Source organism: Ambystoma mexicanum, chromosome 9, assembly GCF_040938575.1.
Source record: "Ambystoma mexicanum isolate Mex_15411 chromosome 9, UKY_AmexF1_1, whole genome shotgun sequence".
Lineage (NCBI taxonomy): Eukaryota > Metazoa > Chordata > Amphibia > Caudata > Ambystomatidae > Ambystoma > Ambystoma mexicanum.
In genome coordinates, this window is record NC_090931.1 from 644,540,298 (window position 1) to 644,565,959 (window position 25,662).

The following is a 25,662-nucleotide window of genomic DNA, read 5'->3' on the forward strand; positions in this document are numbered from 1 at the left end:
GAGCACTCTCTAGATTCACAGAAGCATCACCAGAGCCATTGCTAAGTATCGAGCCAATCAGAAGCCAAGCAGAATGGCATGGAACAGGTCATGTAACCATAAACAGAAATGAGAGAAGCTTCCATTGAGATGATTAATGTGTACCTGGAAATACACAAGCAATCTTATGCCAGATAAAGTCTACAAGTCAGATATAGTCCGCACATGAAAGTTAGGGCCTGACATGCCTTGTGCTCACTGTCATCTTATGCCAGGTAAAGCCTTGTAAGCAAAGCATAGCCACCATATGCAAGGCACAGCCTCTAAAGCCCCGTAGCTAATGCTGAAGCATTCCACGTTCCAGCTCAAAAGCTCAACTACTGGTCTCTTATGCAAGATACAACTTCATATGCCAGTTATAGTCATCCTCTGAAAGATACAGCCTCATATACCAATTGTACTCATTCTCTAAGTGCAGACCCGGGATTCGAACCTGTGTTGCTCTACATCATCTTGTTTCCAAGACAAGTATGTTGTCACTGAGCTATACTACCTGTGTCAACCCTCTGAAAGATACAGCCTCCTATATCAGTTACAGTCATCCTCTAAAAGGTTCTATGTCATTTCATCGACGGTCTGAATTTCAATGTTTTTTTAACAAGTATTATTTACCGAAAAAAAATCATCGACATTTTTAAAACAATTTTTGGGGGGAGGTTCATCCCCCAATCCACACCTCCTCTAATGTTTTTCAACTATTCCCAGCCCCATCACCCCCTACATACACTTTCCCAACCCTCTTATATTTCGATGAGTTTTTTCGGTAAAAAGAAAATCGTAAAAAAAACAACCAAATTCTGACCATCGATGAAAGGACGCTATACCCTCTGAAAGATACAGCCTCCTATACCAGTTACAGTCTTCCTCTGAACGATACAGCATCATATACCAGTTACAGTCATCCTCTGAAAGATACAGCCTCATATACCAATTACAGTCTTCCTCTGAAAGATACAGCCCCTTATACCAGTTACAGTCCTCCTCTGAAAGAACCAGCCTCAGAGAGTATGCTGATATCATATGCCAGGTTCAGCCTCATATGCCCGTGTGGAATGACTGTAAATCAGGAACAGCCAAGCAAATACAAATTGTGCCTGAAATGAATACATCTGAACTGTACAACCCATAGTAAGCCTAAATACCCAGCCCAGCATATCTAGCACTTGAAACCTGGGCCTGCCATTACTATTCAACCCACTCCAGTTCTCCCCAAAGAAGCATGTCTGGGAAATGTACCCTGAAGGGGGCTCCCTCAGAGTTGTAAAACTCATAGTAGTCCTTCCCCACACGAACACTGGCTGTAGTGGACACAAAGTCGGGCCTGGGCATATGTTGAGGGACCGCACAGCCTCAGAGATTCATGTTTTCATCTTGAATTTGTTATATATGAAGGATACAGGCCACTCCGAGAAAGAGCTTGGAGCGGGAGTGGTTTTGTTTCAAAAGAAGGGGGCAGCCTTAGCAGGATGGGACACCGCCTGAGGTTGGCTGTGGAAGCCGTTGTTTCGGTGGAGTTTTGTGGTGTATGACACCTACCCTTTCGCTTCTTTCCTTTCTTATATCATCCCTCTTTGCTTAGCCTGTATGAATGCTGCGTTTATTTGACCTCACAAGCAGCACATGTACTTAGGACATTAGTTCTCGGTCTTGGGCAGCTGGTTTTCTAAACCTTTTAGAAAGACACGGCCCATCCATTGCGAGGATCGGGCCAACCATGCCCACAATAGACTTAGGATAGCCCGAGTATCTCAAGCCCCTCATGACCCCAGAATTTAAATATATATTTAATAAGCAGCAATACACACATATCGATCACCTGCTTACACACCTTCTCACACTCTGCACCAGCTTTTACTTGTACACATCTATTTTCTTGTATTACACCGTTTTCCGGTCAATGAATCCTAAGCACACTAAGGCCCTGCTGGCCCCGGCGGGGCTCAGTGCATCCTGAGCGCATCCAAAGCAGAGTAAGGCCTGCTGTCTCTGGGGTGGGATTCAATGCATCCTAAGCGGAGCAAGGACCTGCTGTCCCCAGGCGGGATGCAAAGCATCCTAAGCACAGTAATGCATCCTAACCAGATGGTGCTGGACGGGACTCAATGCATTCTAAGCAGAGTAAGGACCTGCTGTCCATGGGCAGGACTCAATGCATGCTAAGCAGAGTAAGGACCTGCTGTCCCTGGGCGGGACTCAATGCATCCTAAGCAGAGTAAGGACCTGCTGGCCCTAGGCGGGACTCAATGCATCATAAGCAGAGTAAGGACCTGCTGGCCCTAGGCGGGACTCAATGCATTATAAGCAGAGTAAGGCCCTGCTGGCCCTAGGCGGGACTCAATGCATTCTAAGCAGAGTAAGGCCCTGCTGGCCTCGGGCTGGATTCAATGCATTTTAAGCAGATTAAGATCTGGCTGGCCCTGTGCGGGACTCAATGCATCCTAAGCAGAGTAAGGACCTGCTGTCCGCAGGTGAGACACAATGCAACCTAAGCAGAACAAGGCTCTGCTGGCCCTGGGTGGAACTCAATGCATCCTAACCAGATTAAGACCCAGATGGCCCTGGATGGGACTCAATGTATCCTAAGCAGAGTAAGGACCTGCTGTCCCCAGGCGGGACTCAACGCATCCTAAGCACAGTAAGGTGCTGTAAGCCCTGGGTGGGACTCAATGCACCCTAAGCAGAATAAGGCCCTGCTAGCTCTAGGTGGAACTGAATGCATCCTAAGACGACTAAGGTCCTGCTGCCCTAGGCAGAACTCAAAACATCTTAACCAGATTAAGACCCCGGATGGCCCTGGACAGGACTCAATGCATCCTAAGCAGAGTAAGGCCCTGCTGGCCCTGGGCAGGACTCAATGCATCCTAACCAGATTAAGACGCAGATGACCCTGGACGGGGCTCAATGCATCCTGTTATTTTATGTTATGTTATGTTATTTTGCACTTATATAGCGCCTTATATACCATTGGTATGGTCTGAAGGCGCTGGTAGGTTGAACGCCCTTGGGAACCGAAGTTCAGATCAGTAGAGAGAGAACGGAGAGTCAAAAAGGTGCGTGTGAGCACCGGGTATGTGTGCAGCTCGTGCGGTACTCGTGTAATAGCTGCTTCTTAGCGGTAGATGTGGTGGTTTAGAGATCAGGAGAATGTGTTCGTTCTGGCAGGATTTATCCGGAACGGATGTGGCTGCGTTAGGCCTGAGGAAAACGCCTGGCTGGGGGTGTGATACCAGCAGTGTTTACATAGAATGATGTGGAGTAAGCGGCGGATGTTGGTATGAGAACAGTTATACCGAATGGTGTCATAGTATCTCTGTGTTCTAGTTGAGTGGTGATGTAAGGAGAGAGTAAGCGTGGTGGTGTGATATGATGGGTTATATGCTCTTTCAATGAGCAGACTTCTAAATGCAACTTTCCCAGAGAGGGTACTGGGCGAACTTCTAAATTCAATTTTTCATAGCAAGGCTACTGGGCAAACTTCTAAATACAATTTTCCACAGAGGTTTATTGGGCACACTTCTAAATTCAATTTACCAGAGAGGCTATTGGGCAGAGGGCTATTGGGTACACTTCTAAATGCAATTTTCACAGAGCGTCTACTGGGCATACTTCTAAATTCAATTTTCCAGAGAGGCTATTGGGCACACTTCTAAATTCAATTTTCTAGAGAGGCTATTGGGCACACTTCTAAATGCAGCTTTCCAGAGTGTCTATTGGATACACTTCTATAATCAACTTTCACCGATGCTATTGGGAACACTTCTAAATGCAACTTTCACAGCGTGGCTATTGGGCACACTTCTAAAGCAGCTTTCATAGAGGATATTGGGCACACTTTTAAATTCAATTTTCCACAGAGAGGCTACTGGGCGCACTTGTATAATCAATTTTCAAAAGGCTATTGGGAGCAGCTCTAGATTCAATTTTCTCCAGAGGCTATTGGGCACACTTCTAAATGCATTTTTTTACAGAGCGTCTATTGGATGCGCTTCTATAATCAACTTTCACAGAGGGCATTGGGCACACTTCTATATGCCACTTTCATAGCAAGGCTATTGGGCACATTTCTAAATTCAAATTTTCCACAGACAGGCTACTGGGCGCACTATTAAAATCAGTTTTCCAGAGAGGCTATTGAGAAGACTTCTAAATTCAATTTACCAGAGAGGCTATTGGGCACACTTCTGAAATCACAGCGAGGTTATTGGGCACACTTCTGAAATCACAGCGAGGTTATTGGGCACACTTCTAAATGCAACTTTCCAGAGTGTCTATTGGGCACACTTCTAAATTCGATTTACCAGCGAGGCTGTTGGGCACATTTCTAAATTCACGGAGAGGCTATAGGGCACACTTTCTAAATGCAACTTTCACGTGCTAACAATCACAGTTCCATCTAGATGCGACGCAGGCCAATATTCACAATTCCATCTAAGAGTGGACATGCTAACATTCACAATTCCATCTAAGTGTGGACATGCTAACATTCACAATTCCATCTAAGTGTGGACATGCTAACATTCACAATTCCATCTAAGTGTGGACATGCTAACAATCACAGTTCCATCTAGATGCGACGCAGGCCAATATTCACAATTCCATCTAAGAGTGGACATGCTAACATTCACAATTCCATCTAAGAGTGGACATGCTAACATTCATAATTCCATCTAAGTGTGGACATGATAACATTCACAATTCTATCTAATTGTGGACATGATAACATTCACAATTCCATCTAAGAGCGGACATGATAACATTCACAATTCCATCTAAGAGCGGACATGCTGACATTCACAATTCTATCTAAGAGTGGACATGCTGACATTCACAATTCTATCTAAGTGTGGACATGATAACATTCACAATTCCATCTAAGAGCGGACATGCTGACATTCACAATTCTATCTAAGAGTGGACATGCTAACATTCACAATTCTATCAAAGAGTGGACATGCTAACATTCACACTTCCATCTAAGTGTGGACATGCTAGTATTATGGCACTCTATGTTATTGGTAGGTAAGCAGAGTAAGGCCCTGCTGGCCCTGGGCAGGACTTAATGAATCCTAAACGCATCCTAAGCAGAATAAGGCCCTGGGCGGGTCGCAATGCATCATTGGCAGACTAAAAGGTACTGCTGTCCCTCGGCGGGACTCAATGCATCCTACCCTGAGTGGGACCCAGTGCATCCTAAAGCAGATTAAGGCCCGACTGGCCCTGGGTGGGACTTGATGCAATCAAACATGGTTTATGTGCTTTGAGGCTACTACGGTGCTGAGCTGGCGCAGTATAAATAAAGCAAGCCCAATAATATTCATATTCGGCTGGCAGCATCATTTGCCCAGTTCCAGCCTCATTTATCCTGCTATATAACGCCCCTCTGCCACTGTCCCGGCCTACCACTTGCATTACGGGCTTGCCGACCCTTACCCCATAGAGATGGCCGAGCCTGTTCCATCTCTTAGGGAGTAAGCAGTGTTGCTCTTCCTCCCACCCAGCGGGCCTTAGAGTCTCATTGGTGCATCCCTCACAGAGCAGAAGGTAGAGGGCAGAGGGGCCACTGCACCAGAGGAGTCCTGTGTCAGCCTCCAGGGGCTGGAGAGAAGAGTGTGCAGAAAGGGGTCTGCCATTCGGCCTCTGGAGGGGGTGCACGCATGCGCCCCCATTCTTCATCCAGCCTGTGTGTCCTGCTGCTTTGGAGGACCTGCTGCAGAGGGCTTTAGGGGATGCCAGGAGCCATACAGCCCTCCCATTATACCAACCTCACCCCCTCAGCAACCTCCTGTTTGCAGCTGAGAGAGGAGAGGAGAGGAGGGACAAAAAGGGCAAGGAACAGGAAGTAAAAACAGCTGAGTTTACTTTCTGTTCCGGGTGCTGCCCCAGGGGTAGCAATTACAGCAGCCATGGCAGCAAAGGAGGGAGTCAAGGGTAGCAGTTGCTACCCCCAATATCCCCATGTACCTCTAGAGGTTACCGGAGTTTCGGAATGGTGATCAGGGCTTCATCAGGGCAGCATCAAGGCTAGCACTGGGAGAGGAAGGGGGTAGGTGGCAGCTAGCCCGGGCATTCCAAAAACGTTGTCAGTAGCCGAGGTATACAAGGTCAGTACTCTCGGGATGCAATGGACCAACCATAAAGAATCATCAGCATAGTTGCCAACATTATCCATTCCTATCTGTAGGTGCTTATCCGGTCCAGGTTTTTTCTTTGCATTCTGGGACTTCTAGTCTGAGTTTTATAAAGAAAAAGGCAGAACTTAGGGTGGCCCACTCTTTGATAGTCTGTTGCGGGACACTTGCCCACAAGGCGGTGATGACGACACAACGCCAGTCACATTTGGCCCGCTCTTTTCTTTATTTAAATTTTTTTAATGGCTCTTAATTCCTGGCTTAATTGAAATGCAAATGGTTTGTCCTTGGGAGGTGATGGTTAAGTTTTTTAACTGCAAACATGACCATCACGACCCCAGGAACAAAGCTATGCATTTGAATGAAGCCAGGTGTCAGAGTGCTACAGCTCGACCCTTAGGCTTAAAAGGAGCCAGGGCTGCAGAGGCGCCCGGAGAAAGAAAGCAGCAGGCGGCAGTGCCGTGCTGTGTAGACGGCCACTTCAGTTTGCAGAGTGGCTGTGCTGGAGGCAGGTTGTCCCGATGAAAGTCGGGACAATCAGCGTCCCGCACAGCCACTCTGCAGCGGGACAATTCTGCGAAATCCGGGACAGTTGGCCACCCTAGCAGAACTACGAATCCTAGAATGCAAAGAAAAAACCTGGACTGGATAAGCACCTACAGATAGGAATGGACAGTGCTTTAAGTGGGGTAAGAAATTGAGGGGGGGCCCTGATTTGGGGGCATGCTTCCATTGTGGGCGTGGCCTAAAACGTGCACAAATCATTATAAGGTGCGCAAACAGATATATAAAGGGATGTGAGCATTTATATATATTTGTATGCGTACTACCATGGTTTGTGTACTTTTCAAGCCAGCTTTTATAAGCATAGACATTTATAACATTTATAACATATTTCTATCTTTATAAAAGAGGGCTTGAAACGTGCACAATTCCAGGCATCTTTTATAAAGCTTTGAGGACGGACAAAACCCAAGATGGCTTTGTCCGTCGACAATGCTTTATAAAAGATGCCTTGAATTGTGCACGTTTCAAGCCCTCTTTTATAAACATAGAAATATTTGTACGTTTATAAAAGATGGCTTGAAACGTACACAATTCAAGGCATCTTTTATAAAGATTTGCCAATGGAGATCGATGCCTCGGGCTCAGTGATCACAGAGCCCAAGGCTTCTTTCAGCCTCTGTGAACCCGTGGGCTCTGTGATCTAATCTGCATATTTGATCATGGAGCCTGCGAGGGTCAGTGACCTGGGGAGGGCAAGCAAAGGGACAGGAACCTCCTCTGATGACCCCGAGGGGTCAGCAGGGGAATTTACACTGACTGACGGAAGTGCCAGCCAGTCACAGCAACGCTGTGCCTGGCTGGCACTTCTGTCAGCTCGCCGGTTGTGTGAGAGGGGGGGGCGGGGGCGGCTGGGCCCCGGATCAGTCTCACTTTTTGGAGACTGCGGGCCCGGCCCACTTAAAGCACGGGGAATGGACCACCTTGGCAACTATGAGAATGTGTTGTCTGTTTACTGAATATGGAATCAGGGTCCCTAAATTCGAATGTCTTTTTCCGTGTTAAACCAAAACGGCGTGATCTCGAAAAGATTAGTTTTCACCCAGTGTCCCATTTTCTTTCATGCTAAAAATCAGGAGCACTTAAAACTGGCTGTGTTGTTTTATGCTACACGAAAAAAAAGTAGACATGTGCGCAGAGTTGGCCCCCACCCTTGAGCACCCCAGCCCTCCCCTCTCTGGTCTGCTTCTTCCCATAGATTCTACTTTCGGGTCTGGAACTAGTTCCCGGCAAGAATGCGAGCCTGTCAGGGTTTGGCTCAGCTCCTCCGAGCTTTGGAACACTCACTGCACGGGAACACTCAGTGCCGAAAAACAGGAAGTGCCTGGAATCCTCCATCGGCCCTGCTGCCTGCCATGCAGAAGGGAAGGGCCCAAAACATGCCTGAGACAAAGCCAGCGCTGAATGCTCCATCTGTCATAGGCAGGGCGGAAGCAGCAGCAGGGCCAGCACCAAAGCACGGGCACCAGAGAGGGCTCTCTAGCGGCTGGGGTCAATGCAGGGTCAGGGGGCAGAGGGCAACTCAAGAGGCGGGGAGACAAGGGAAGGCCACCAAACAACCTTCCAGAAATCAAGGTCAAACCTTAGGAAGGCCAAAGGACAGGAGACAAGGACGGGCTTTGGTCAAAACAAAGACCAAGTCAAGCGACTGTCCAGAGAAGAACAGGGGGCAGAGGTTCAGCAAAGGGAACAGACAGATCTGGGGAAAAAGCAATGACAGACTATACAGGGCGACAGAGAAAGTCCAGACAGACCAAGAGAAAAAATAGGCACAAAAGGTCAATTAATAAAAAAAAATTATAAATATATCAGAGACCACAGGATGATCAGCCAGAGTCCAAGAAACGTTGCAGGAGTCCAGTGGACTAATGAAGGGCAGAGGTTAGGCTCAAAGTAGGTCACAGTCATATTACTTGAGGCAAAGGCCACCTCCTCCACCTCTCTCTTCTCCGGTTGCCTAACTGCCATTCAAGATTGGTGTGCCGCCAACGATCTCTGTCTTAATGCCAGCAAGACGGAGATCCTCCTCACTGGCACACCATCACCTTCCTTTCCCCTCACTCACTGGCCGGCCTCCCTTGGCCCTCCTCCTATCCCAACCTGCGAGGCCAGGAACCTTGGTGTCACCTCTGATTCCACACTCTCCTTCTCCGCCCACATCGCTGATGTATCAAAAAAGTCAAACATCCTACTGCACCTCCTCAGAGGTACTCTTCCTTTCCTCTCTTTCCCCCAGAAGCTCACTGTCACCCAAGCTCTGGTTCTCTCTAAGCTGGACTATTGCAACAGCCTCTTTCTTTATCTACCTGCCTCTACTCTCCGCCCTTTACAACTTATCCAGAACAGGACTGCGAGACTTGTCCTTGGCCTCAAGCCCTGGGATCGTATCTCTCCAGCTCTGAAATCTCTCCATTGGCTCCCAGTGGATGCAAGGATTAAATTCAAAACCCTCTGCATTGACCACAAGGCTTTCTGGGGCCTGGGTCCAACATACCTTCAGCTATCCCTCTGCAAATACCTCCCATCTCGAGCACTCCGCTCCTCTACCTCCAACTCCCTCAGGGTCAGTCGTTTCTCAAAGAAACGAGCTGGGGGTAGATCTCGGTCTTCGGCTGGGGCCTCCCTGCCACTCTAAAACTTGAGGAGAACCATCTCCGGTTCCGGAAGCACCTCAAAACCTTCCTCTTTGCTTCTGCCTTCTCCTCTCCTCTCCCCTGTTGATTCTACTCTCCCTCGGCACCATGCACCTGGCCACCCTCTGTCCTCCGGGCCCAGGTACCTGCTCATCTTGCCACCCTCACGCACTGCCTCCGGGACACCCCCTGCACTGGGGAATGTATCTGTACCCATACAGCCCTCCCCTTTTCTTCCTGCACTTTCAGACCTACATGGCCTGCTGCCATAAACCCAGCACTTGCCACTTGCTGGCTGCACTCCCATTGTTTGTTGCCTCTTAAATGTATTATCATTTTTGTTTTTTTCCTTCTCGCTTCGCACTCTGCTTTTGTTCCCCCTTCCATGCACTTCACCCCCTTCCCCCTCTACCCTTCACTTGCACATTGTCAATGTCACTGGGCCTAGTAAGATCGTTGTTTTTGTTCTCCCGTGTTCCCCTTCACTTGCCTTGTGGCGCTCTGAAACACTTGTGCATGAGCGCGATAGAAATAAAATATCAATATCACTATCAATAAAAGGAAAAATCACAGACTAGAGCCAAAAGTAGAACACAGACTGACCAGAGTTTAGAGTCACATAGAGGCCAGGGACAACACAAGGCTGAGACAAACCAAGGACATCAGAGGGCATATATAAACCAAGGACAAAGGAAGGAAGACACAGAGTGGGGACAAAGAAGGGCACATAGAGACCAAGGACAAAGCCAGGCAGGGATATATAAGGGTTACACCATGTAACATAGTTCAAGGACAAAGCAAGGCGGAGACAGATCAAGGAAAGGGGAGGTCACATACAGACCAAGGACAGAGCAAAATAGACACATAGCAGGGACAAAGAAGGGCACATAGAGACCAAGAATAAAGCAAGGCAGGGGCATAGCAGGGGCAAATAAGATCACACATAGACCAAGGACACATATACAGAGACAGACTGGGGGCAAATGAAGGCCACATATAGATTCACCACAAAGCAACGCAGAGACAAACCTGGGATAGTGAGGATCACATTGAGAGAACAGACAATGTAAGGCAGAAGCAGACTATGGACAACGAAGGTCACATAGACGCCAAGGACAAAACAATGCAGAGATACATAAGGGAAAAACCGCGTAACATAGACCAAGCACAAAGCAAGTCAGAGAAAAATCAGGGACACTGACCTTCACATAGAGACCATGGACAACGGTAGGCTGAGATAAACCAGGGACAAACCATGTAACAGAGACCATGTACAAAGCAAGTCAGAGACACACCAGGGACAAAGGCGGACACATAGAGACCTAAGACAGTGCATGGCAGAGACATACCTGGGACAAAGAAGGTCCCCTACAGACCAAGGACAAAGCAAGTCATAGACAGATCGGGGAAGGCCAGTTAGATACCATTGACAAAGCAAGGCAGATACAGACTGGGGGAAAAGGAAGGTCATATAGAGACCAAGGACAATGCAAGGCAGAGGCAAGCCAAGAACACAGAAGGTCACATAGAGACCCAGGACAAAGCAAGGCAGAGACAGACTAGGGGCAAAAGAAGGTCACGTAGACCAAAGACAAAGCAAGGCAGAGACACACCAAAGACAAAGAATGTCACATAGAGACCAAGAACAAAGCAAGGCAGAGATAAACCAGGGACTAACCATGTAACAGAGACCAAGGACAAAGCAAGTCAGAGACAAATCAGGGACTCAGACAGTCACATGAGACAAAAGACAATGCATGGACATACAAGTGACAAATATCACATACAGACCAAGGACAAAGCAATTCATAGACAGATGAGGGATGAATAAGGTGAATTCGAGGCCACAGACAAATCAAGGCAGAGACAGCCTGGGGGAAAATGATGGTCCCAGAGACCAAAGACAAAGCAAAAAGGAAAAAGAATGCCACAGAGACCATTCAAGACAAACTCAAACCCATAATGTACACAAACACAAGCCAGCAAATATCTTACACATTCCACTCGACACGCACACATGAACAAGCATTTACCCACTGGGCACCCAGGGCATGGAACACCCTGCCTATTCATATAATGACTGCATCTCTCACCGGGTGTCCAAAGCGAATGAAGATGAAGGGACAAAGAAGGGGAGAGCAGGAGCTGGACGGACAATGAAAGGAGATGGAAAAATTAAGGGAGAAAGAAGGGGAGAGCAGTAGCTGGACAATGAAAAGAGATGGAAAGAGAAAGGGACAAAGAAGGGGAGAGCTGGAACTGTAAAATGAAACGAGATGGAAAGATGAAGGAACAAAAAGAAGGGAAGAGCTGGACAATAAAAAGAGATGGAAAGAGAAAGTGACAAAGAAAGGGAGAGCTGGAGCTGGATAATGAAAAGAGATGGAAAGATGAAGGAACAAAAGAAGGGGAGAGCAGGAACTGGACAATGAAAAGAGATGGAAAGAGAATGGGACACAATATGTTAGGCTATCAGAGGACAAAGAAAGATCACAGACCAGGTGAAAAGCAAAGACGATGCCAAAGGTGGTGCAAGACAGAGGCACAGACAAATCAGCACCCAAAGGAATGCCAGAATGAAACAAGAAGACAATGAATGTCTATACGAAGGATAGGAGAAAGGAGGCTGCAGATTTAAGGCAATGCAAGTGCACAGATAGATCAGGGAACATATGCAAGACACAGGTTTACAGGGGAAAAGAAACCTGGAAACACCCGAGGGGACAAAGGAAGGGAGCATTGGGGCACACAGAGCACAGGCAGATCAGGGGTTAAAGGCAGTTCACAGGAAAAAGCAAGTCACTGAGCAAGGAACAAAGAATGGAAAAGAGAGAACAGGGGACTTGGGACGGTCAGAAACAGATGAGGGATAAACAGAGACAGCAGACCAGAAAATAAAGGAAAGTAAACTTAGAAACCCCGAAGTCTCGAATGGAAATAGTTCAGTGCACGCTATAAAACAAATAGCCAGTCCCTCCTGATCGCAGAATATGGGTATCTAGTCAATTCATCTAAACCCATTCCATCTAATACCATTCCATCAAAATGTTTCCATCTAAAAAATGTCCATCTAATGCAGGTTTTTGGGGGGTAAAGGGTTCATTTTTGTTCAGGCGCATTTTAAAGTGTAAAAAACAGGGGTTTGGGGGGGACCAGGGCAGTGGATAAAGGAAGAGAATGAAACACATCGGGTAACAGAAAAAGTGAACAAACAAAGTAACGTAACGTGCCAAAAAGACCAGGGGTCACCAGAGGTCAAGCCTCTGACCAGGTACCAAAGGAAATACACACAGACTATTGGCTGGTGGACAAACACACAGAATTACAGTAACATATGAAGGACAAAGACAAACCCATGAACCAAATGAAGAATGCAGAGCAAGAGGGAAAAGAGGTTACCTGACAGACCAAGTGACACATGAAAGTCAATAATCAAATCAGGGCTGTTGAAAAGAAAAAAAGACGACAACAGAGACACACTAAGCTACAGATGCGCCCAGAGGAGGTCCTTTATTTGCTGTGCCTTAGGGAACCAAGCTGCACCCCACGGATGAGGCATAGCAAAGCTGTAACATGTCTGGGAGCGGAGGTGGCCTAGTGGTTTGGGCTGGGCGTAGCAGTCATTGGTGACAGCAGCTAGCATTATTTGTATATGACCGGTCCCTTTTTGCAGTCGCTCAGAAAGGCTAAAAATACAGTGGTGTGGAAGGTTGTCCAGAGAAATGTCAATTGTTGAGATGAATTCCTATCCTTTCACTGATCGATCACATTTTTGCTTATGGTTTATTTGCACAGAAACCGAGGAGACAGGGGAGCTTTGCTCTTCTCAGTCAGTCACCTGCAGCAACAATGGTGGATAGTGATTTCCAAAATAGCCGGGCAAGCCAAATAAAGAATTGGCCTGGATCCTGAAACTCAGATTAGGTTCAGGTGAACAAATATGTGGCAGCCTGTCAGGGCCTCTCAGCAGTCCCCAATCCCATGTGCAAACCCTGACAATGAACCCAGCCCAGCAGGGTGAGTCACAGCCTTATAAAAGCACCCAGGCTCAGTCAGTCGTTGTGGATGTTTGGAGAAAGAGCTACTCTCGAGAGAGAGCTGAAGGAAAGGGAAGAGACTAATACTGGAGCAGGAATACAAGAGCGGAAGAGAGGGACTGGTGCCAAAGCTCAGGACCTCAAGTGTGGGCTGAAGCAGGAGTGCAAGAACTTAAGGGGCTGCGGCAGGAGTTCAGGAACTCAGGAGAGTGATTGAAGCAAGATTTCAAGGTCTCAGGAGAGTGGCTGAGCAGGAGCACAGAGAGTGGCTGGAGCAGGAGTGCAAGGTCTCAGGAGAGTGGCTGCAGCGGGAGCCCAAGGTCTCAGGAGTGTGGCTGGAGCATGAGTTCAAGGTCTCAGGAGAGTGGTTGGAGCAGAAGTTCAAGGTCTCAGGAGAATGACTGGAGCAGGAGCACAGAGGGTGGCTGGAGCACGAGTTCAAGGTCTCAGGAGAGTGACTGGAGCAGGAGCACAGAGTGGCTGGAGCAGGAGTTCAAGGGCTCCGGAGAGTGGTTGGAGCAGGAGTTCAAGGTCTCAGGAGAGTGGCTGGAGCAGGAGTTCAAGGTCTCAGGAGAGTGGTTTTGAGCAGGAGCACAGAGAGTGGCTGAAGCAGGGGTTCAAGGTCTCAGGAGAGTGGCTGGAGCAGGAGATCAAGGTCTCAGGAGAGTGGTTGGAGCAGGAGCACAGAGTGGCTGAAGCAGGGGTTCAAGGTCTCAGGAGAGTGGCTGGAGCAGGAGTTCAAGAGCTCAGGAGAGTGGTTGGACCAGAAGTTCAAGGGCTCAAGAGAATGCCTGGAGCAGGAGCACAGAGAGTGGCTGGAGCAGGAGTTCAAGGGCTCCGGAGAGTGGTTGGAGCTGGAGTTCAAGATCCCAGGAGAGTGGCTGGAGCAGGAGTTCAAGGGCCCAGGGGAGTGGTTGGAGCAGAAGTTCAAGGGCCCAGGAGAGTGGTTGGAGCAGAAGTTCAAGGTCTCAGGAGAATGACGGGAGCAGGAGCATAGTGTGTGGCTGGAGCAGGAGTTCAAGGTCTCAGGAGAGTGACTGGAGCAGCAGTGCAAGGTCTCAGGAGAGTGGCTGGAGCAGGAGTGCAAGGTCTCAGGAGAGTGGCTGGAGCAGGAGTGCAAGGTTTCAGGAGAGTGGCTGGAGCAGGAGTGCAAGGTCTCAGGAGAGTGGCTGGAGCGGGAGCCCAAGGTCTCAGGAGAGTGGCTGCTGCATGAGTTCAAGGGCTCCGGAGAGTGGTTGGACCAGAAGTTCAAGGTCTCAGGAGAATGACTGGAGCAGGAGCACAGAGAGTGGCTTGAGCAGGAGTTCAAGGGCTCCGGAGAGTGGTTGGAGCTGGAGTTCAAGATCCCAGGAGAGTGGCTGGAGCAGGAGTTCAAGGGCCCAGGAGAGTGGTTGGAGCAGAAGTTCAAGGGCCCAGGAGAGTGGTTGGAGCAGAAGTTCAAGGTCTCAGGAGAATGGCGGGAGCAGGAGCACAGAGAGTGGCTGGAGCAGGAGTTCAAGGTCTCAGGAGAGTGGCTGGAGCAGGAGATCAAGGTCTCAGGAGAGTGGTTGGAGCAGGAGCACAGAGTGGCTGAAGCAGGGGTTCAAGGTCTCAGGAGAGTGGCTGGAGCAGGAGTTCAAGGGCTCGGGAGAGTGGTTGGACCAGAAGTTCAAGGGCTCAAGAGAATGCCTGGAGCAGGAGCACAGAGAGTGGCTGGAGCAGGAGTTCAAGGGCTCCGGAGAGTGGTTGGAGCTGGAGTTCAAGATCCCAGGAGAGTGGCTGGAGCAGGAGTTCAAGGGCCCAGGAGAGTGGTTGGAGCAGAAGTTCAAGGGCCCAGGAGAGTGGTTGGAGCAGAAGTTCAAGGTCTCAGGAGAATGGCGGGAGCAGGAGCACAGAGAGTGGCTGGAGCAGGAGTTCAAGGTCTCAGGAGAGTGGCTGGAGCAGGAGTTCAAGGGCCCAGGGGAGTGGTTGGAGCAGAAGTTCAAGGTCTCAGGAGAATGACGGGAGCAGGAGCATAGTGTGTGGCTGGAGCAGGAGTTCAAGGTCTCAGGAGAGTGACTGGAGCAGCAGTGCAAGGTCTCAGGAGAGTGGCTGGAGCAGGAGTGCAAGGTCTCAGGAGAGTGGCTGGAGCAGGAGTGCAAGGTTTCAGGAGAGTGGCTGGAGCAGGAGTGCAAGGTCTCAGGAGAGTGGCTGGAGCGGGAGCCCAAGGTCTCAGGAGAGTGGCTGCTGCATGAGTTCAAGGGCTCCGGAGAGTGGTTGGACCAGAAGTTCAAGGTCTCAGGAGAATGACTGGAGCAGGAGCACAGAGGGTGGCTGGAGCAGGAGTTCAAGGGCTCCGGAGAGTGGTTGGAGCAGGAGTTCAAGGTCTCAAGAGGGTGGCTGGAGCAGGAGTTCAAGGTCTCAGGAGAGTGGCTGGAGCAGGAGATCAAGGTCTCAGGAGAGTGGCTGGAGCATGAGTTTAAGGTCTCAGGAGAGTGACAGGAGCAGTAGCACAGAGAGTGGCTGGAGCAGGAGTTCAAGGTCTCAGGAGAGTGGCTGGAGCAGAAGTTCAAAGGCCCAGGAGAGTGGTTGGAGCAGACGTTCAAGGTCTCAGGAGAATGGCGGGAGCAGGAGCACAGAGAGTGGCTGGAGCAGGGGTTCAATGTCTCAGGAGAGTGGTTGGAGCAGAGGTTCAAGGTCTCAGGTGAATGACGAGAGCAGGAGCACAGAGAGTGGCTGGACAGGAGTTAAAGGTCTCAGGAGAATGGCGGGAGCAGGAGCACATAGAGTGGCTGGAGCAGGAGTTCAATGTCTCAGGAGAGTGGCTGCAGCGGGAGCCCAAGGTCTCAGGAGTGTGGCTGGAGCATGAGTTCAAGGTCTCAGGAGAGTGGTTGGAGCAGAAGTTCAAGGTCTCAGGAGAGTGACCGGAGCAGGAGCACAGAGAGTGGCTGGAGGAGGAGTTCAATGTCTCAGGAGAGTGGTTGGAGCAGGAGCACAGAGAGTGGCTGGAGCAGGGGTTCACGGTCTCAGGAGAGTGGCTGGAGCAGGGGTTCAAGGTCTCAGGAGAGGGGTTAGAGCTGGAAATGAAACCCTCTGCAGACGAGATAAAGCAAGAGCCAACAATTTCGAAAGAGGAGTTGTAGGAGATGGCAAAAGTGGGGCAGTGTTGGCCAAGGATAGTGAGTACATCAAGGTGGTGAAAGGTGAACATCTGGGAAGGAGAGAAGTTTACATCAGGAGGGGAAAGTAGCAGACGTCATAAGTTGAGACAAGGTAGAGTAGAAGCCAAAGACTACGAGCTGGAAGCAGGGTCCCACAGGAGAGAATGTTAGAGGTGGTTAGGGAACAGTGGCACGCCCAGAAGGGGTGAAGATGATGTCCCATCTTTTTCATCCCTTAGGAACCGGAGGAGTGCCTTTAGAGGGGTGAAGATGAGTGAGCAGACCCCAGAGTAGAGGATAGCAAGTGATGGAAAGTGGTAAAGGAAGGAGAGGAGAGAGAGCATGAAAAAGAGGTAGGAAGTTTGTGGACTTCCTAAACCAAAGGAGATTGGGGAGTTCGGTGAGGGTAGGAGAGTCGAAGGTGGCGGATGAGGACATGGTCCAAAAATTTGAAACCATTAGTGTAGAGATAGAGGTTAAAAACTAAGGGTGGTCAAGCAGAGCCCAATCACTTAAAGAAGAGGGTGAGTCTCAGAGTGATGATAGATCGATAGCTGATGAAGAAGAGAGAGACTGAGAGTTAGTAGAAAGACTGATCAAGGAAGTACATTTTTGGAACAAAGAAGAGCGGTTAGGGGAGGTTGTGGCAGTGCACACCCTGAGGCAGGGGGATTCAGATATAAGAGTTTAATGCAGAAAGAATAACCTTCCGTACACAGGGCTGAGAGCTCATGGGGAAGAGCTCCAAGTAGAAGGACTGGCCTTCCTCTCTGCCTGCCTACATTTCCCAGCTCCAATACCGGGCTGCAGGTGTGGTGAAGGATTCAGCGCGGGGTTCTCATTCCCCCTCCAAGTCGCCGTGAACTGACTTCTGAGGGAATCCGCGAGACAAAGAAAATAACCCCAGAATACAGGCAGACTAAACCACCAAGGACTCTGCGTGCTAATGCATATCCAAAAGGAGGAATCGGCAGGGTAGGGTGACCCAATGAACTCACAATGAGAGGGCAACTGAAACAGGGAGTGGAAATCCCTAAAGCCTTACTATATAAAGTGCGGCTGCCGAACATATCTGGGAGACATAAATCTGGGGAAGCATTGTTTGGAAGATTGCGCTGTTCCCAAAATGTTAGTTTGATTAGCAAAGCAAGATTGACACGTTTGGTTGTTAAGCTAAGTGTGTCTGGCCCATTTATCCCTATTAGTGACATGCCATTACTCTAACTCCCTTAATCCAGACAGAATTGTGAATTTTAGCTCACGTCACATCTAGACCGAACTGTGAAGATCAACCTGTGTCGCATCTGACAGACCTGTGAAGATCAACCTGTTTTGCATCTAGACAGAAATGTGACGATCAACCTGTGTCACCTCTAGACAGACCTGTGAAGATCAACCTGTTTTGCATCTAGACAGAAATGTGGCGATCAACCTGTGTCGCATCTGACAGAACTGTGGAGATCAACTTGTGTTGCCTCTAGACAGAAATGTGACGATCAACCTGTGTCACCTCTAGACAGACCTGTGAAGATCAACCTGTGTCACATCTAGACAGAAATGTGACGATCAACCTGTGTCACCTCTAGACAGACCTGTGAAGAACAACCTGTGTCACATCTAGACAGAAATGTGACGATCAACCTGTGTCACCTCTAGACAGACCTTTGAAGATCAGCCGGTGTCACATCTAGACAGACCTGTGAAGATCAACCTGTGTCACATCTAGACAGAACTGTGAAGATCACCCTGTGTCGCCTCGAGACAGAACTGTGAAGATCACCCTGTGTCGCCTCGAGACAGAACTGTGAAGATCACCCTGTGTCGCCTCGAGACAGAATTGTGAATATTAGCCCTACTAACGTATCCTACCCTCTTGCTTTTCCGATCCTCCAGGGGACCACTCCGGTGGTGATAGTGTGTGGTATAAATATCCTTTATTCAAACAAGGAATATGTCAGCGGAAACGAAAATGGTACTTGATGAGCAAGGACAAAGCCGACTAAAGAGGGAAGTAGTAACCAATGTTTGCACAACAGATCAGCCCAAAAGCAACTGAATATTATTCATTCATTTTATTATCATATTCAATCGTTTAAAAATACATACTTAAATTCACATTGAGCTCATAATATACTTAAATTCACATTGAGCTCATAATATACTTAAATTCACAGTGAGCTCATAATATACTTAAATTCACATTGAGCTCATAATAAATATTAGCTTGTTTCATTCTACAAATAAAGTGCATCACAATAAAGTGCTTATCTGCAACCAAAGGGCCGTCTAACTAGTTCTAACCACCAGAGCGCAACTGGACTGCCTGCAACCACAAGTGAGTGAAGGGAATCACTAAAAAGGGGGAGCCGGCAAGTTCTAGTGCGTGGGCGGACTGCGAACTGAAATACAGTCAAATAGTAATGATATGCACAAAGACCGGCATTCGGGCGCCGTACGTCGACTACTAAATTGTCAATGCAAACCAATATACAAAAATAGTACAAGGCACTTACTGATCCAATCATTCTTCCTGAATGGTAAAATACTAGAGAGGCTGGGAGAGTTTATTTACCAGGGGGACTTTTTCACCGAGAAACGAAGAACCTTAGAGGATTTGTCAATTTTAACAAATAGACAATTGCCGTGTCCCAGGCCAATGGGGCAATAGTACGATGTACTGGATTTTTTTGGAAACAGTGGATGGAAGCGATGTTGCCCATTCTAGAGTGACATGTGCCTTCGCTCTGCGTGGCACTGAACTGGTGGGGGGGGGGGGAGAGAGTACTGATCACTTACAGGAAGCAGAAAACCTACTCTGTACAGGAGTATTGAACCTGCTTGCCCAATGCAACCCACAATGAGTTAAACTGGAGTTGTATCCAAGATGACACTAGGACAAAGCCAGTGCAGGCTTAGGCAGGCTTATGGAGCAATTTTAGGGCTGGTCTTTCTCGGAAAATCTTGACGAATATTTATGCAAAGGATTGCGTGCCCAGGATCCCCCGGCTGGCACATGTCAAAAAGGAGAGTGCTTACATTCTTGTCAGCAAGGGTGCACTGCACTTAGTTCATCACTTGTGAGGTGAACATTGGTATAAAAACTCTCACACTGCATTCAAAGACTTGAGAGGAAGATGAACTCAAAGAAAGTCCAGGGGGACCCACTGTGTATCCACTCGGTCGGGCAGACAGAGAGCGGTTTGCTGTGGATCACAGATCTGTGCGCGTGGCTCAGCCTTCTGAGGGTCACTATGGTAACCATTAGATGAGTCTTCGCACACTGATCGTACAAGGAAGAAACCTAAGTCTGGTCCCACTTTGCCCTCAACACGAGGAAAAGATTGCGCATTTCCTGTTATTCTGAAATCCTGCCGCTGAGTTCAATTCCGGTTAGCTCTTCCATATTTCAAGCATATCCCCCAATCCAGGAACTGCACGGGCTCGGTAAATTTATCTGAGGAGGGCACTCAGAATTGTAGGACATGGTTCTTCCTTCCACATTGATACTGCTTAAGTGTGAGGGGCCCCAATTATTATTATTTTTTTTAATGCCTGCACCATATATCTCAGATGGCCTCAAGAACGCACCAACTCTTGAACATGGCTCAAGGGGTTTTCTTAAAATGTTGGAGTAAAATTCCCTGAGTGGTCTCACTAAGGGCTGTCCCTTTCTGTCACGTCTCCCGTGGGCTTTGACCTCCCTCGCCCAGGTGGCCCTAAACCCCAAGGTGGTCACTAGAGATCAGCCACCGCTACTATCTGAGATCTGGCTGCTACTGGGGAGGGCCTAAAGGAGACCATGTTATCTCTCTTACTCCCTCAGGGATCTTCTAGGAGGATCCTTGCCTGGGGTCGCACAAGAAGAATGGTCTTAAGAAGTGGTGTCTTTCGGTCACCCAGGTCTCACTCGTTCTTTACCTCTCACGCTCTTTTACTCCCCGCCCTGATGTTCTTTCCTCCCTTTCTCTTTCCTCCTAATCTCTCCTTCCTTCTCCTTTCACTCTCCCCTTTCTCTCCCTCTCTCTCGCTCTCTCCCTATGATGTTCTTCCGTCTACTGCTACTCTTCCTTGCCTTTTACTACTCTCCACTGTTCTCTCTACTATCCACTACTGCCCCTCTACTGCTCTCTACTGCTCTCTACTCTGCTCCTCTCTCCCTCCTTCTCCTTTCACTCTCCCCTTTCTCTCCCTCTCTCTCGCTCTCTCCCTATGATGTTCTTCCGTCTACTGCAATTCTTCCTTGCCTTTTACACCTCTCCACTGTTCTCTCTACTATCCACTATTGCCCCTCTACTGCTCTCTACTCTGCTCCTCTCTCCCTCCTTCTCCTTTCACTCTCCCCTTTCTCTCCCTCTCACTCTCCCTCTGATGTTCTTCTGTCTACTGCTACTCTTCCTTGCCTTTTACACCTCTCCACTGTTCTCTCTACTATCCACTACTACCCCTCTACTACTCTCCACTCTGCTCTCTACTTCACTCTCCTCTCGCTACTCTATCCACTCCTTGGCTCCTTCTCTCAGTCACCCTCCTTTTACTTACGCATTCACCTTTCTCACTCAGTCTCGCTTACTCCCCTACACTCCCACTTAGTCCCACTTACCAATCTTGCACTCTCACACTCAAGTACCACTTTTCCTACCTTACCAATACCTCACCGTGCACACACAGTCTGTAACATTCCTCCACGCTCTGCTGCACCATCCTTCCGACCTCCTGGTCTCGCAGTCCAGCTTCTCCTCCTTTGACCTCATCCAAACAACCCATGCTGACTGGTTCTCTCTGTACCCTTTTATTCTCCTCCTCCCTAGTTTTGGTTCTGGCACCCACCTGGTTCTAGGTGCCAATCTCTCTATGATGCTACCTTTTCCTCCACAAAGGGATGGGTTGCAGAGATAGAGATAAATGAAATCATCTTTAAGCCCACCCCATTTTTGAACGTGGGTGCCAGTAACCCGCTATGGTGGCCTGCCACAATCAAGTCTGTTTCCGAGTTTATACTCCGAACAGAATGAGCAGCTGAATTGCTGGTCTGCAACGCGCAACACTCTGCAGGCTTGCTATTCACGACCGGCTCTCTCATTGGTGGGTTGCGATTCCCCTCCTCTGCCGAAAGGACTTCTGGGCTCTGCAGTCCTGCAATAGAAGAATGGAAGCACTGGATAGAATGGGGCATGGCAGGTATGGAGCAAGCAAAAGTGACACTTTACAATTCCAGATGCACATGTAGACGGGACAGGGACTGGGCCCTCCAAATTCCCCCCCCCCCTTCCCCTGGGTCAGGGCTGGATCTGAAAAACACCTTGGTAGGCCTCCTGCCCCAGGTTAAGAGGGGTCCCCATCCCTCCCGATAGGGTCAGGTCGCTGATCCTGTCACACAATCGTTTTTAATGTTTGCCTGTAGCACTGTTGCTTTTCATTCCTTCTCCTATAGGCGAATTAGCCTGCTGCTACAATGTATTGTAATTGTTTTACTGCCTTAATAGTTTTGTAACCTAAATCAGTTTTTTTGAGTGAGAGTGAGTGAATGTGAGTGAGTGAGTGAGAGTGAGTGAGTGAGTGAGTGAGTGAGTGAGTGAGTGAGTGAGTGAGTGAGTGAGTGAGTGACGTCGGCTGGCGCTGTAGTGCTGCCATTTGGTCAAAACCAAGAGTCGAATGCTAGGAAAAGGTTTAGGGATGTCAATATGGGACTCTTGCAAGAATAACAAGGGAACACATACAAAAGAATATGCACCGTACCCAAGACCTTCTGTGGCAAACCCCAAGGAATCCCAAGAAAAGGTCGTCCTCTGTAAAGCCCCTCGACTCAGGAGAATAGCACAGGGGCAACGCGCTCCTCTTGGAAGCAAAATGACACGGAGCACCACAGGTTCGATCCCCGGGTCCGCGCTTAGAAACCTCTGGGTATTAAGTGCCTTATAAATGACCTATTATATTGTCAGGTCCTCTCACACTGCGTCTATCAACCAAGCCAAGTTCACAAATAAAAAAAAAATGGAGGTGATGTCACTGAGCTTGCAGCCCATGAATTCCGATTGTATTTATTTAGAATATTTATGAAGCCCAAAGCTAACTTTGGGAAGTAACGCAGTGCCGTGAATCAGTAGGGGTCGCAGGCCCGCACTATATGGTAACACGTGAGAAGAGCCCTTAGCGCAGAGCATGTGTTTCTGCCATACTGCATAGGGTTGCAGGGGAAAGTTAACATGTCCAATTAGTGGGGAGCATGTGACAGTGCTAAAAGGGGGTGTTGGTCAGAACAGGGGGTGGGCCGTGAAAGGTGAGTATCTTATGGCACTGAAGAGGATGCTGCATGAAGCTGGAGGGAGGGGGGGGGAGAGGAGGCTTGATTCCCAGTGGCGGCATGCGCAGAGAAAACCCCAGTGTGAATTCCAAGCAGATTCCCACCGGATCCCAAATCCCCGCCAACCATGCATGGAAGTAGTGACTTCATTGAGTGGTTGCCATGGGCTCGTGTAAATTGCCCAACATAGGTTTCTCACTAGGAGTGATCACAAACACAACTGGACACGATGCCCAACAACTGTCTGCTCTAGTCTTCGGCCATCTTTTCCTCATATCTCATTTCAGCCCAACACCGACCAATTGGACGTGAACCCACCTTCACCCCGCAGATACATCGCTACTTTAAAGATAAAACAATGTAAGGCACATGATACTGGGATCACATTTCATGTCTATTTCTTCTCTCAATGCTTCTGATTTTGCCTTCCTATTTTTCTTGGAAAGTCGTGCTGCTATTGTTCTTTGCGCCTCATCTCCCACCCACTTTTCTCCTCCTCGTTCTTCGGTCCTGTCTTCCTCTGCCCCAATTTCTACGTCGGATACAACGCTTTTGTCATCCCGTGCACATCCCACTGCTGCGCCCTGTGGTCCTATTCCGTCTCTACTTATTTCTAAGGTTTACACCTCCTTGGTGCCCTATCTTACTTCTCTCTTTAATATTTTTCTCTCTCCCTTGACTTTCCCCTTCTTCTTTTAAACATGCTAGCACTCTTCCTATTCTGAAGAATCCTTCTCTCGATCCCTTTCTCCCCTCTAATGTCAGACCTATCTCTCTTCTCCCTTATCTCTCTAAGCTTTTGGATGACTGGTTTATTCTCAAGTTTCTTTTGTTGTTTCTGACAATTCCATGCTTCCTCATTTCCAATCTGGCTTCCGTTTGTTTCACTCTACGGAAACTGCTCTTCTTTCAGTTTTTGACTGGTTACTTTCTGCTCGTTATTCTATACATTCTTCTCTCTACTTAATGTATCTGCTGCTTTCAACACTGTGGACCACGCTCTGCGTCTTTCTTCTCTTTCATCTTTTGGGTTTTCCGGTTCTGTTCTTTCCTGGTTTCATTCTTATTTGTCAAACTGCACCTATTCAATGTCCTGGGCCGGCAAGCATTCTCCCACTGTCTATCTTCATCATACGGTGCCCCAGGTTCCCGTCTCGGGTGCTTTTCTCTTTTCTCTCTATACTTCTCCTCTTGTTTGTATTATCTCTTCATTTGAGCTGCCGCACAATTTTTATGCTGATGACACTCAACTTTTTCTCTCGTTCTGTTCTTTTATTTCTGTTAATCTTGGCACTTTGACATCCTGTCTCTTAGCTGTTAATTGTTGGATGGCTGACCACTAACTTGGGTTAAATTATGCTAAAACAGAGGTTCTCTTTTCCCTATTACTATCCCTCCTAATTCTCCACCGGCTTCTATTTCCTGTCCCCCTCCCTTGCTTCCTATTTCTTCTTCTGCCCGTACTCTGGACCTCTACATGGAATCAGACCTCTCCTTTTCCCCATCATATCTCCTTACTCTCACGTTCACCTTTTTAACATCCGGAAGGCTTTGCCATTTCTCACCTTCAGGGCAATGAAGCTCCTAATTTCTTCTCTTATCTTTTCTCACCTATTTTACTGTTATTGCATTCTCTTTGGTCTTGCAGTTTCACGATTCACTCCTCTCAAATCCACCTTAAATTCTTCTATTACTCTCCTCTGTTCTCTTTCAACTCGCGATTCTATTTCTCTGTCGTCGCTTGGATGGCTTTTCTTTCATTCTGGTCTTAGATGTAATTTTCTTTGTATGCTTTTTAACTCTTCAGAATCTTGCTCCTCCTTATCTTTCATCTCTAGTATCCTTTTACGTTCCCTCTCACTCTCTTCTTTCCCGGTCTCTCTTTATTTTGACGGTCCCTCATCTTCCATGTGCCCAGTCTAGATTTCGTTCCTTTTCTTTACTTGCTCCTTTACATTGGAACGCTGTCCCTCTTTCTCTACGCTCTGTGTCTTCCTATCCTCTCTTTTGCTCTGCTCTTAAGGCTCATCTTCTTTAGTCTTTTGGTTCAGACATGTTGTTTCACCTTAATTGTACTGTGATGTGATATTTGTACAGCGCAATGGTGCGTAGTGCTCCATAAATGCTAAATAAATAAATAATAACATTTGGTATATTTATGGTGACGTGTGCTATACCTGACCAGACCAAAGCCTGGTAGTCGTAACCATTAGCTGTACTTGTGTCTTACTCAATGTTTTGATCTAAACTATATTATTCTGGCAGTGTAGACACGATTGTGATTAGCAGTGCTGTGAAACAAAGATCCAATCAACTCTCCCTTCTGCGCCCGAGTTGTCACTACAGACACACGCCATAGACACGAAGGAGCGGTCACCATGCCTTGCAACAACCACCACCAAATCAACTCAAAATGTGGAAGTCAAAAGCTGGTTTTGTGGGGAAGAACGGAGCAATGATGGGGAAAGTCAGACTCAGGTTAAGAGAGCATTTAAAGACTTGAGAAAACTTGGTTTAAATAAATTGAAATACAGGCCACATTAGCGTGTCTGGAAAGGTATTGACTTGCACTTGTTACCATTTACAATTTAAGAAATTCTCCATTTATACAATCTCATCCTATACCAAGGAAGGAGATACTTGCAATCTTCTGAGTCACCATCGAGGCTCCTGTGTATACCAGGGAAGTAGAAACTTGCCAACCTTTGGCTCACTAGCGAGGCTGCCACATATATCAGGGAAGTCGATACTCACCGCCTTCCAGCTCACCAGCGAGGCTCCTATGTCTACCAAGGAAGGAGATATTTGCCTCCTTCTGGCTCACCAGCGAGGCTCCTATGT

General features: G+C 48.1%; 1 long non-coding RNA gene across 1 annotated transcript in view; it reads left to right on the forward strand.

Moving 5' to 3' along the window:
* Window positions 1-25,662, forward strand: part of LOC138488421 (uncharacterized) — a 64,876-nt gene that overhangs the window by 14,293 nt on the left and 24,921 nt on the right. The window lies entirely within an intron of this gene.